Below are 14,272 nucleotides of genomic sequence, written 5' to 3' on the forward strand. Positions count from 1 at the left end.
ACATTACATACGAGCATCATGGAGGTATTTGGATGTTTTTTTGTGTGTGTTTTTTTACGAAGAGCTCCGGTGTCCCTTTGCAACCGTTATATGGACATGCACTGCTACGCTGAGACCCCCTGTAACTCAGAGAAGCCACGGAGGAATCTGAAACTTCTTCCAGCCCTTAGTCAACATGAGGGTGAGTAGATAATGAGCGAAATATCATTCTAGGGTGAACTATCCCTTTAACACTACAAAAAGCCGAACCATGATGGCATGATGATGTAGTTTGATCCGACGCTAGACTGCGCTCTAACATGCCATTTCGTAAATCCTAGGTTAAAGCAGAAGTAAGCGATCCGGTCGTTTTGGTTAATGCTGCGTTCCGGGCAGGCTTTTGAAATCGTAAGTGACAGCTTCAAGTCACGACTTACGACTTTGTAGCGTTCCAGGCAACCCACAACTCGCGTTTTTCCGACCTGTTTTGCCTGTGAAAGTCACTATAACGGCCACCCGTGTTTTTCTGACCCGTGAACTCGTACCTGATCGAACTGGTACGACTTAAAATGTCGGAAAAACACGAGTTACGGGTTGCCTTGAACGCACCATAACTTCTTGTCAGCCGATGGAGTTAGCAGCCCCCGCCCTCGTCATGGATCTATTGGTCCTCGTCCCTACATCACCACATTCAGGCGCATCCCTTGGCTGCACACACAGCCCTGCATGCTGTTCTCTCTCCTCATTGGATAAAGGTTGTAGGATACAAGGAAAGTTTTCTCCTCGGCTTACAGCAGAGCAGAGTGACTGACAGACCCGTGTTTCAGACCAAACACTCTATATAAGTGATTGCTGTCGGAAGATATAACTATTTAAGACTTATATTAACACAAATATTCCGCTTACTTCTGCTTTAACCGGGTAATAATTCATAACCGAGTAGCAGATTGCCTACTCGGGTACTCGGGTAACCGTGCACATCCCTAGTGTGTAAAGGAAAAAGCAATCTGAGGCGGAAGAACTGCGTACGTGCTCTTGAACGCAGCATCCTCCTCCCCCCCCTCACATTTTACATTACCTGGCAGTCAGATACCGTTGTACGATGTAATGTCAGTTGCCAGTTACACAACTTGTCGTGCAACATTGTTGCAGTCTGGGAAACCCTCTGCAGTCGCATCTGAAAAGATGTCTGAGCAAGGATTGATTGCATTCAGTGTGCAGATAAATGATCTCCTTGTGTATTGATGTGTTTGTTTGTGTGTCTGCGAAACAAACTAAAAAAAATAAAAAACCATGCACATGCCGTTCACAACACGTACTGGAAGAGAGACTGAATCCTGGAGGCATTAATCATGTTTATTATAAAGCATTAAACATTAATCAGTTTTAGAGCTGCTCAAACATGGAATCAGCTTCTCAGGATGTTATTTAGCAAAGTTAATTACAATTCCTGGAATCATAAACAAACAAACAATAAGTCATAATGAAAACTGGTACAGTGGGACGTGAAGGTGAGAGAATGATGTAAGGTTGAACCTGAATCTGCTTTGACCTCAACAGTTTTATTACCTGAGCTGTCAATTTGTCAAAACTAATAAGTTTGTACATGTGTAAATGTCCGGGGTCAGATAACAGCAATACCCCAACACCATCCAGCTGCCATTAATTAAAAACAGTGATGTAACAGTATCATTGAGTTGTTAAATGAACCTTCATCATGTGCTGCTGTGGCCCCTGGGTTCACTATTTTAGTAGTTTTAATGTGCAGCAGCTCACTAAATGAAAACTTTAGAATATGCTCAAGTACAAGAGAGGACGGAGGAAGATGGATCAGCCACTCAAAGTGAAAATACTGTAAAGCTGCTTCACTGATCCAGGAAAAGACAAAAAAAAACAAGATAGATGTGGTCAAGTTAGATACATTTGAGGTGATTTAAACAGAGTCATCTGAGGAGCTCGTCACCAAACTGAGACAGTTTCTTCTTAAAGTGATGAACGACTGTTGTTGGAGCTTTATATCTTGATCACTACAGGACTCTGTAACCGGCTGGTGTGTTCAGACGGAAAAAACAACAGGTTTGGAACCTGAATAGTAGGTTCTCAACAGAAACAAAAAGTAGCTGTTTTTTTCTTGCAAACCATGAGATCATCAGTGGGCGACGTGTCATATTCTACAGTAGGCTGTGAAGACGAGCAGGAAGGAGGAGAAGAAGGCAGCGACTGACAACATGGAGAAGAAGGATTTGCAGTGGTCTGCTGAAGAAATTTAGCAAATTTGGCATCGACTGAATTTTATTTATTTATTTTTTACATATTTGTTTTGGTTTTAGTTAAAGGCACAAACATACAGCAGATTTATCAACAGTAATAACTAGGGCTGACCCAAAAAAATCAAAGCTTCGAAGCTTCGTTCGTTGCCATGGTAATCGATCATGAAGTCTGTGATCGATTGTTTTTTTCTTCTTCCTTTTTTCCTGTTTGACACCGCTTCTCATCGGCAATTGTTACATTAAAATGAGTAGGCGACTTGGCATCCTGGAAACCTGCCAGATTTTGGAGACATGCAGTGTTTGTTTGCTGACAGCAAGGAAGCCACTTTGCCGTTGTTGTGTTTACCTCCATGGAGTAACGTCCTCCCACTTTGGTTCCACTTAAACTGGTGTGAACACGAGCAGGTTCACCAGAGAGTCCTGAATCAGAACCAGAAGACCACAAAGAGAGAAAGAAACTGTGTGATGAAGCTTATAAAACTCAGATGTTTTTCTCTGACCTTTAAAAAAACAACCCATGAAAGGATTTTTTCCCCAGCTTTAATCCTGTATACATATTAATTGTTCATTAATCTCTTGGTATCATTAATATATATTTAAGGATGTAGTTTCTTTGAATCCCACCCTCCTACAGAAGCATGTACTGTAGGCAGCTACTGTAGTTTTTTCTTGCTTCTCATCCACTTCCAGCCAAAAATGTTTCTTCATAAATAAACAGCGATCCTGCCCCGTGTGACACAACAATTCCCACCAAGTTGTTTTAACACACAGCTTCACTCTCCACTGCTCATATGGCTTCAAAACAAAACAAAACAAAACAGTCATTATTTCTTTTACATAAGGCCTGGCTCTTGGAAAATGAATGTGACTCGTGGTTTACTGTAACGTGTGTGTGCAGCGACTCGGCGGTGACTGATGATGTAGAGCGTCTGGAGTTGTTTAGCACGTTGGCTATGTCACATTATTTTATTTTAAGAATTACACTTAATTTCATGGTTTGTGGGAATATTTCATATACAGTAGATGAATAGTGGCATCGTGCTTATGGGATGTCTTTTTTTCTCCCCAGTTCTCTGCACTATTGTTGCAGTTCAGGTTGGTTAGTTATCAAGAGGTGTCACACTTTATCTTTTGTTACATTTTTGTTCGACTTCCCCTGATAAAACACAAACGTGTGGGAGGGGTCACCACCTCAGTTAACTTTGTTTATTGACCTGTATTGTTGTCGTATACCATCAATCTGTGGTGCGTTCAAGGTTTTGTTTTGTGTAAAGTAGTTTCTGATGTTCCCGCTCCGCCCTGACCTCCACTGTCACTTTCTGTTTGACTTGACTTTCAACAATACTTGATATTGGACACCTGCTACTTTCATTCACCTGTGAAGCGGTGGGTAGAGAAATGTCACAGCGTGAAGACAGAAAGAGAGAAAAGTTTTTCCACTAGAGAAACATTTTAGGTGGCCCCCTAAACAAGATTTTTGTTTGTGGCCCTGCACTCTAAGTGCAAACACCAAATCACTGGTTAAAACTGAATGAAGACGTGTTTATGCCCTCTGAGGTTTGAGGCCATTTTCTCAACTTTTACATATTTTCTTAAATTTATCTTTTTAAGATACTTGCAGATGTAACAATACTCAGGTGTTTTATGTCTAAATATTAGAACCTCCGCTGTAAGCACACTGAGGCCAATTTGCCCTAGAACACTGTAGAAAGAAATAATTTAATCCCTTGTGAAAACACACCTTCAGTCATGAGAATGAACTGTTTTGGTGCTTGAAATAGGATATGAATACAGTAATATATAAGTGTAGAAAACAAGTCTAAAATGAAATTTTGTAAAATCGCTTTTTGAGCACAAATGTTGTCATTCTGCCGTTCTATTTTCACCAAATGTCTCAAATGTGAGATAAAAGAAGCTGAATATTGACTTCACATTACATATAAAGCTCATAGCTGCACGTGCAGACCTCAGGATGTTTAAATGACTTGATGAACCCCGGTACCTTTCTGATCATGTGGCCCCCCACCTAACGGCTGTGGCCCTAAACAACCGCATAGAGGGTTTATGCCAGGGGCCGGCCCTGGATGAATGATGCACAAAAACTCAAGAGAAATGTGACGTATTGCGTCTGAATATACTGACAACAGACCAACAGACTGGTTTGACTTGATGATGGTCACCTTTTCAGTTGAGGAGCGTGTGAACTGAGCTGGTTGGTTGAGCGGGACCTGGCTGCAGCTCCTACCTCCATTGATCATGCTGTGTTAATTGATCGCCCTGAGCAGCAGGTGGTTATCTCCGGTTCAGCTCCGACTCGGCTCCGGTCCGATCTGTCAAACAGAGCGTTGTTCGTCTTCCTCAGCAGACGTCGTCCCCTCCAGGGATCCTCTCCGGTCCTCACCTTTACCTCCTCTACCTCCTCTACCTCCGCCTGCTTCCTCTCTGCAGCTGATATGATTCTGTTCAGAGTCTGAACAGTCTGAACCAGCGTGGATATAAACTTCTCAGATGTGATCGATTTTCCGAGCCGTGTCAGAGAAAGGCTGGAGGAGATATTGATAACATTTTGTAGCTGATGGAAAGTTTGTCAGATCTCTGCTACAGTACTTCCTCTTTTCCTGCCTTGATTGAGAATTGACTTTGACATCACCAACTGGTCTGAACAACTTCCTCCCACTCGCTCTCTCTTCTTGGCCCTCATTTATGAAACTTGCGTACACCAAAAAAATGGGTGTACACCAAATTCACCGCAAGGATCGGCATTTATTAATCTGAGCGTGAGCGTACGGTACGCACAAATCTCACGCCAGCTCTGACCAGGTGTACGCACATTTGGAACCAGCGTAGAACATGCAGGAAGGAGTTATTAAACCATAGTCTAATAACGCAGCGATGTGGACCACATGTGGTTGTTGTTTATATTGATAAAAAGATAAAAAAGTAGCCAAAAAAAAAAAAGAAACGATAAAACCAAGTCTGTGTTGAAAATATAACTCGAGTTTTATTTTGGGCAACTGAGATGAATTAAAAACCACGACGTGACAGATGCTCGTTAATCAGCTGTGTAAACACAAACAGTCAATGACAGACAGACCTGTTATTGTAGATCACACACACAAACCAACATCTGCAGCACCAGAGCATGACCGGACGGCTCCTCAGTCTCTCTCTCTGACGGACGCTACCTGTCCAGGTGCAGCTGATCTCCGCGGCGGAGTGTTTTTTTTTTTCCCGTCACCGGGACCTGTCAGCGGGACATCGAGCCGGTGTTTCACATTCCTCCATCAGCCGAACCATGCCAGCGGTGCTGATGGTCATAAAGTCGCGTTCGCAGCAGTAATATGCCTATGATTTCTCCTCAGTCACTTGTGTTTAGTAAACTGCAGGAGCATTTCATTAGATCGCTGGTTTTCCTGACGTGGTCGGTGACACGTGCGTCTGCAGCCTCCATCCACCGGGATGACGCTTATCAATCACAAAATCTATCAATCTATCAATGTCCAGATATTTAATGTTGCCGCCCTCTCCCTGTTCAACGCGGTAATGTCGGTAAAGTCCCTCTTCTTGGCCGTCTTCCGTGTCTCCATGTCGTAAAAGGGGCAGGGCGACGCCTCTAAAGCAGGAATATATCGGGGCGTGACATTTAAATGACGCTGGTTTTCAGCCGCCGGATTTATCACCACCACGCCGGTTCTACGCCGAAATCAGCAGCGTACACACTTTTAGTAAATCACACGTGACACTTGGCGTACACTGATATTTACACCAGAATCTACACCAGATCCTGCGCAAGTTTAATAAATGAGGGCCCTTGTGTGTTTGAACGCTCTCCCATTTGATTGTTTCATCATCTCATACATAAACTCGTACACAACCCCTCACAGCTTGGGGTCAAAAACATCCATATGTGAAATCCATCAGTGTCTGACAGATGGCAAGTTGCGAGGTTAGATTATTTAATATTATTTAATCACCGTAACATCTTCTCTGTAATCAAGGGTAAAAAAATCTTGTATCTTTTGTATCTTGTAATATGGATACACAACTATCAGTTTATTATTTTTATTTTAACTTTTTGTTAAAGGGATAGTTCACCCAAAATTCAAATTTCACTCATTATCTCCTCCCCCTCATGTGGACTAAGGGCTGGGAGAAGTTTCAGAGTCCTCCGTGACTTTTCTGAGTTACAGGGGGTCTCGGCGTAGCAGTGCATGTCCATATAATGGTTGCAAATGGATACCAACTGTCTTCGTCCAAAAAGACACACCAAAAAACATCCAAATACCTCCATAGTGCTCGTCTGTAATGTCCGTCTTGTATTGAAGCCCCAACATGAGAAATTGTTCCGCCGGATTTGCACTGACACAGGAAGAGCAGTAAACTGAGACACTGGGAGCTTCCGCTACAAACAAGCTTAAAATATAGACTTATTTAATTTTTTTCGGAGCAATTTCTCATGTCGGGGCTTCAATACCAGAGGGACATTACAGACGAGCAGTATGGAGGTATTTGGATGTTTTTTGGTGTGTCTTTTTGGACAAATACTGCTGCATGGACCCCCCCGTAACTCAGAGAAGGCACGGAGGACTCTGAAACTTCTAACAGCCCTTAGTCGACATGAGGGTGAGTAGATAATGAGTGAAATTTGAATTTTGGGTGAACTATCACTTTAAGAAACATCAGAAATGACACCATTTTATCCTATTTTGCTTCCATAGCTTCATAATGGGGTTCATACAGAGTGTTACATCCCATACTTTATGATGACAAAGTTGGCAGGTATAGTTATAGCTTTTAAAAACAGTAAAAAAAAGAAAAGATGGCAGACTTGAGTGTGGGGGCTTCTTCTCTGAGACAGATCTGTTGTCAGCGGTCCGGCTGACTGAACAACCTTGTTTCCTGAGGAAGCTCCAGCTGTGACTCAGCGCCGGGTTCACGCTGTACGCTCCCGACGACGTGGGTTTGGATCTGGCTCGACACGCTCAACACTTGACACACTCGTTCTCCTCCCAGCAAGCGCTCGACAGACGGCAGCTAGCAGGAGGCGGCCGGGTTCAGAATCAACCACAGTCGGCGAGCGGGGGATTTTCACGCTGATATTATGACAGAAAAAAGAAGAAAAAGAATGATTTGAACGGATAAATTCACCCCGTGTCACTGGTAATATCACATCAATCTGCGTTCAAGGTATTTTGTGGGAATGAAGTTGTGTTATGTAGTTTCTTGACTTGTTCTGTTTGTGTTTGTGATATCCTGCGTTTCTCAACACCAGGTAATAGACGCCTGCCACTTTCATTCACCTGTGAATGGCCGAGCAGAGAAATGGCTCAGCGTGAAGACGGAGAGTGAAAGCCGAGGAAAAAAATAATACAAAACGGTTTCTTAAAAGTTCACCACATGGAAGCTCAGTGCAGACCGGCCGCTGCTGGTGGAGATCAGCATCATGTTCATGTCTTTTGTTCCGTATTGAAGCTGTTTCATATTCATGCACCACTTGGCACCGAAACGCCCCGCTGATGAATCTATGAAGAACAAATGTTATTTTTCAAGTGTCATTTGTCTTTATGCTCTATAGTGCTGTGGTCAAGACCCCCTATCCTGAGACCGAGTCAAGACCAAGACTATGAGGAGGGCGAGACCAAGTCAATTCGAGACCATTTCTGTATCCAGTACCAGTCCTGTGTCGAATAAACTGCATTTGTCCTCGTACGATTTGAGCTCATAATGAAAATTTATTCATGTATTATCATCAAATTAGTGTAGAATAAACACAAAAAAGTATATTTAAATTCAGAGACTATTTTAATGGCTTTCTTTAAACTTTAAACACAGTTTCTCTACCGTGAAGAACAAATTTGGCACAAAAAAGGCCACTTGCTTATATCCTTTGTTTTTCCTTTTTTCCTACCAAGCTGTGCTGCGGACGTGCACGAAAAAACAACCACATCACTGAATCTCCAAAATGAACGCGTTAACTTTGACAGCACTACTAAAAATCTAAAATCGAAACCATATTTAATGTGAACACAGTTTGGATTGAGCAGAAGAAAACAGCACAGAACCTGCTGAAATCTCCTCCCACTGTTGGCACTGGTGACACCAAGTTGTTCACATGGTTACACAAGCAGATAAGTATTTTAATTATCTTAAACTTATTGAATTACATCACATAAACCAAATTAAAGGACACAGAGAGAGATATTTAAAAAGATGTCACTGCAGCTGTGATCTTGACTGGTCTGGAGAAAAAAATCCAGAGTCCAGCTCGACTGAGACCGAGACAAGACCAAGACCGGTGTCGAATACCACAACACTAGTATGCACGATACAAATGCACTTTAAATAACAAGAAACTGTCTGAATTGTAGCTGCTTTATCATATTTTCCTCATGATACCTCTGTCAGAGTGGATAAATCATTAGATCGTTCTGTTTCAGCTTCATATGGTTTGTGTAGCAGTAACGGCTGACATCTGTTGTTGTTTCAACATTAGTTTTAAGTCTTTATAGATTCATTCCAAAAATCCAGAAAAATCAACTTGTCTGTATATATATATGTTACTGTATATAAAACACACGTGCTTTTTTCTGCTTGTTCCCTTTGCACTCTTTATATTCAAACAGGAACAATAGCAACAATAACTGAGAACATTAAAATAAGTCAGAAGAGAACATAATAACTGAGTCACTTCATGAACGCAGCAATAACAGAGGCCATTTGTTTTTTACCGCTGGCACTAAGTTTTTAAAGGCTTCAGCTCGCTGGCACCAGTGACAGAAATATTCAATTTGCATACATTTGTATCCAAGTGGCAGCTAAGAAAAGAAAGGTGAGGGGGCAGACGGAGGAGAAAGATGAAGGTTGGAGGAGGAAGAGGAGAAAGGAGGGACGCGTCCTGTGAGAGAGGAGAGGAGAAAATTGGTTTGTTTCTAATTAAAAACCAAAGATGGTGCAGTTACACGGTGAATCTGCTGGACTGGAGGCAGCCAGGCAGAAGAAATAAAGACGACTAATGTTCAAGTTTTTCATTTACTGAGCCACTAACGCTTGATATCGTAAACAGGACACCGCATGCGGTTTGAAATCTGGCAGCTGGTGGTCGGGGTTATTTCATTTTTCCCTCCAAGTTTCTTTCATGTGAAGTCACTGTTGGTAAAACACAGTAAACACCAACTCAAACAACCAGAGACCTCAGTTTTATAGAGCTAAACAAAAAACAATTTATGTGATTGTGATGTGTGCAATCAGGCAAATTACAGCGTTATTTGATAAAAAACACACATGGGGCCGGATGGTGTAATTTCATTGTCCACAGCTGCACACTTGTTTCCTTGGAAACCAGAACAAATATCAGTGATCCGTCCGCTGGAAATTAAAATCTGTTCATCTCTGAGTGCAACTGATGCAGTTAATACAAAGCTACTATAGAATATCTAGCTTTAATGTCATGACGGACTGCACCATACCATGTCTGTGGCGTCTAAACGCACCTCCAAGACAGAAAGGCTACTGTACTGTAAAAAAAAGAAAAAAGTTTAATTTCCGAAAGCACTCAAAAACAATGTTCAAAAACTTAGTTCAATATTAATGATAAATTCCCCAAATCACAAAAACACCATCAAATTGGCGAATTTAGTAAGTCCTTAAAGGTATAGTTCAACATTTTGGCAAATTGTCCTTATTGGAGTAGGTTCGTTACTTTTAATTGCCAGTGCAAGCTGTTTTTAGAACGGCGGAGCAGAGCCGTGAGCTGCTCAGAGCTACGCTACGGAGGCTCATGGGATTTCTTGGTTTCCCCCATCAAATACACAATCCAACAACTCCACAACGCTCTGGTGGATAAGTTGTGACCTGCACATTCACCACGCTATGAGATAATAACACAACGTTACCAGACAGAGTTGTTTTAGAGGGAAATACAGAGACTGCTTGATGAAAAACTGCCCCCCAACGGGAACGCGCATCAGCGGTTTTGCATGAATTTACTTGCAGCTCTGCTCCGCCGTTCTAAAAATAGCTTGCATCGACAATTAAAGGTAACGAACCTACTCCTAAAACTATAAGGACAATTTGCCAAAATGTTGAACTATCCCTTTAAACAATAGGGATGGTGAAAAACAACAGCCTCCACATGTGCAACTTTGTTCGCACTGAATACCGACGTGTGACCAAATCATGTGATGCTGCAATGACGTAAGCAATTAAGTATGCGAAAATAAATTTCCAAGTCAACTATGTAACCATAACTGATGTATGTGCAGCAACTAACAGTTATGTTTTTAAGCAAACCAAATGGCTACAACACTAAGTGTAGAAGTTTGTTTTTCAGTTTGGAAAAACAAATGACGACACACACACACACACACACACACACACACACACACACACAGAGTTTTGGCTGTGTCATGTAGCCAACTTCTTGGCTCAGACAGCAAAAGTATTTTAATGGGCTGGAAGACTCTCATCAAGATCTAGAGTTGGTAAATAACCAATTAGACACAACCAGATACAAACCACAGCAAAAACAAAAAGAACCTCAAACCAAACATTTATGCATGTAATCAGATTACTTGTCAAGTCACAGATGCAGACAACACAACATGTTTTTCAGTGTGTGATATAGTAAAGGACCAGTTTCTTATTAGTCCTCAGTGAAGGTTTCCAGACATCCAACACAACTGAAGGATTTAAGCTCCAGTTGTAAATCGTTCTGGAGGGAATCTAAGAGCGCCTTCTTCTTCAAATGTTGACAGAAGAGAGTCAGAGGCCTCCGGCTTCTCAGACCCATCGCAATGTTCATTTCCTTTGTTTTCTTGTCTTCTAAACTCTGATGTTTTTTTTTTCTTCCTTCAGATCAACACAAACCCATCATTAACCTAACATGTTCACATCATGTGTTCTGTGTGTGTGTGTGTGTGTGTGTGCAGTGACAACGTAATAGATTCAATACATGCAGCGATAAATCATCACTGCATCACTACAGACAGAAAGCTAGCACACACACACACACACACTGCAGATGCCAACATGACAAGGCCAGATGTACTATGTGTCTGTTTGATGTTGTGTCATGTGTCCAGATGGGAAAGTGCTGGAAATGATCAAGTAAATGATCAAGAAGAGATGAGACAAGATGAGAGATGGAGAAAATGTGGAGGGAGGACAGATAGAGAGAGAAAAAGTGTTTGTATGTGACTGTGAAAGAGAGAGAGAGAGAGAGAGAGGAAGAAGCATCAGTCAGTGTCGGACATGAGAGCAACACCTGTGTGAGTGTAGGTGTGTGAAGACGGGAAAAGCTGAAAGAGACGCATCATCTGACATGAGAGTGTGCAGAGGAAAATGTGTTTGTGTGAAAGAGTGAAATCAACATGTGCTAAAGGTTATAGCTACAACTTTTTCATCAAAACGATTAATTTTTTCAAAAATAATACATCCAAAGAACGTCTAGAGGGGTGCAGAATAAAAGTATTAATTTAACAGAATTTTTTTTAATAGTATATAAATAATTGTTTTATAAATTTTGACGGGTCCAAAATATATAAATATTTACATCTGGTTACGCTGGAAACGTCGGCATGAAATGATCTCTGTGCCAACAGCATAGATTTAGTCGGCAACGAAGGGAACAACCATAAAAACGTCACTTCCGGTATGAGCTGTGGGGGAAAACAAACCGCCAGAAAGCGCGGATGAGCCAGTATTTTAAAATGTACGGACAACAATCGACCCTGATCGTACAAATTTTTTTAATATATAGCTCTGTCAGCAGATACAAGTGATTCAAACTAAGACATGACAGCGGACAAGCGTTAGACAAAGGTTTAAAAGGCCACGTTTCCCATTAGCGGGCGGGGAGGATGGTTTGTTTTCCCCCACGGCTCTTACCGGAAGTGACGTTTTTATGGGCGTTCCCTTGGTTGCCGACTCAATCTATACGTTGATGTCACCTGAGGCGGAGCTCAGGGAGAGCCAGGTCCTGATAGCTCTGTGGAGAAATGGCATCATGCTAATGCTAATGCTAATGCTAACTAACAGTCAGCCGGTACTTTATCGTTTCCGGTACAGGTGTAATGCCGGGGGTTTGTCGGGTTTGTCTGCAGGTGAGTTAGTGTGAAATGATTCACATGTGTTTGTCTGCTGTCAACACCGGTGCTGCTGCTCGTTAAATATGGTTAGCGTTAGCCTAGCTTTAGCTACTAGCCGCTCCCTATAGGCGTGTTACTTGGCAACGGGCGAGTGTGAGTGCAACACCGAATTAAACTTGTAGCTAACAGCTTTGACATCATATCAGGTTTAACTTGAACACAGTCTGAGCAGTGATGTTATGTCTCAGACACCAGAGAGAGACAGATGTTTTCAGGCTCAAGATCTCACAACATCTGCATGAGGGAACTTCTGGTCAAACCTTTCATCTTAAATCCAGGATTAACTGATTATTATTGGATGTGGATAAAAATCAAAGCTCATGGTCTTAGACTTAGAGATAATTTATTGATCCCAAAGGAAATTCAAGTAGCGCAGATATACATATATAAAGGCATAGAAGAGCATTATATAAACATATCACCAGAAAAGTAAGAACAAATGTAGGCTACACTACATCCTTATGAAATGATATACATATGTAATGAATAAAATACAAAAATAGAATAAATAGAGAGAGAAATGAGAAAACGATACTGACTTAAATATACATAATGTATAAAACTATGTAAAAAAAGCTTCATGTTAACCAGAAATGTAACTTATTATTGAAAAAAGCTTGAATGCATTGATTCACCACACTTCTCTAGATTGACAGCTATTTTGCTGAAGACTAATTATCTTTAATGTGAAACACCTTCAAGTGTTCAATCACTCCTGGGTTTCCTCCATCTCTCTTTAATGTGCTCTTACACGGAAACTTTTCCCCTTCACACAAGATTTACATACCTTTTAAAATTAAACTTGCTCTCTCTATTGATATAAGCACCATAATCTATCACTGTATGGAACTACATCACTACAATTATAATTGAGCCCACTCTCTATATATATAACTACTGCTACAGAGTTCTTAAAGTTCATGTATAAATCCATTTATTTTTTAAATTATTGATAATTGTGGCTGAAACATATCAGGCTTGATTTTAGGACTCTGAGGTGGAGAAACGACGTGATGATGACGCTGTTTATACCTCAAACTAGGCAGGTACTTACTGGCTCACATACAGTTTACCTAATGTAATCCAATTAATCCCTGTGCACACAACAAAATCCAAACCTCATGAAAATTTGCGACCGTCTGTTTCACACAATTTCTAACTCTTACTGTGACATTTGTACCATCAGTCAAACGAAACTGTGGAACAGTTCTGTAAATTCCTGTATTTCTTACTACAGGGTTGGGCAGTAATTTGGTAATAAGGTATCGCGCAACATCTTAAAAATAGCATCCCTGACTAGATGTAAAGCACTATGTTGCCGTAGTTATCCTGTGTGTCTAACGGTATCAAACCCTATTTCTTACTTTAAATTCTTGAAGACATTTTCTCTCTCGTCATAAAAAGCATCTGTGGTTCTGACCGACTCTCTGTCAGGACCTGCTCATGCTGTGAGTGGTGGAGGTCACACCTGTTATTAGTCCACTTGGCTGTCAGAGCTGCAGCACCAGGTCTGAATGGACCTGAGTGTGTGTTTGTGTGCGTGTGAGTCGTGTCAGCGAGGCTCAGTAATGGCTGATAAGTGGTGTTGTAAATTGCCTCTGCTCTGGAGTTATAGCTGTTTGTTTGACATGGACGCTCTCCTCCACTCCTCTCTTCAACCACCTGTCCTCTGTCTGATGTGTGTTTTGCAGCTCTCCTCGGAGGACGGGGGACACCGTCGTCACACCAACAGAAATTTGGCACCAATAACCATGAAAATCCCAGATTCTCAATTTGAAAACAATTTGATGTGAAATACGTGTTAAATTGCATCATGATGCTCTTGAACGGGTCTTTAAATATGCAGAAAACAACATAACAATAACATCCCAACCCTGG

The sequence above is a fragment of the Trachurus japonicus genome, chromosome 15 (assembly GCF_045865225.1).
Source record: "Trachurus japonicus isolate A0001 chromosome 15, Traja_1.0".
NCBI lineage: Eukaryota > Metazoa > Chordata > Actinopteri > Carangiformes > Carangidae > Trachurus > Trachurus japonicus.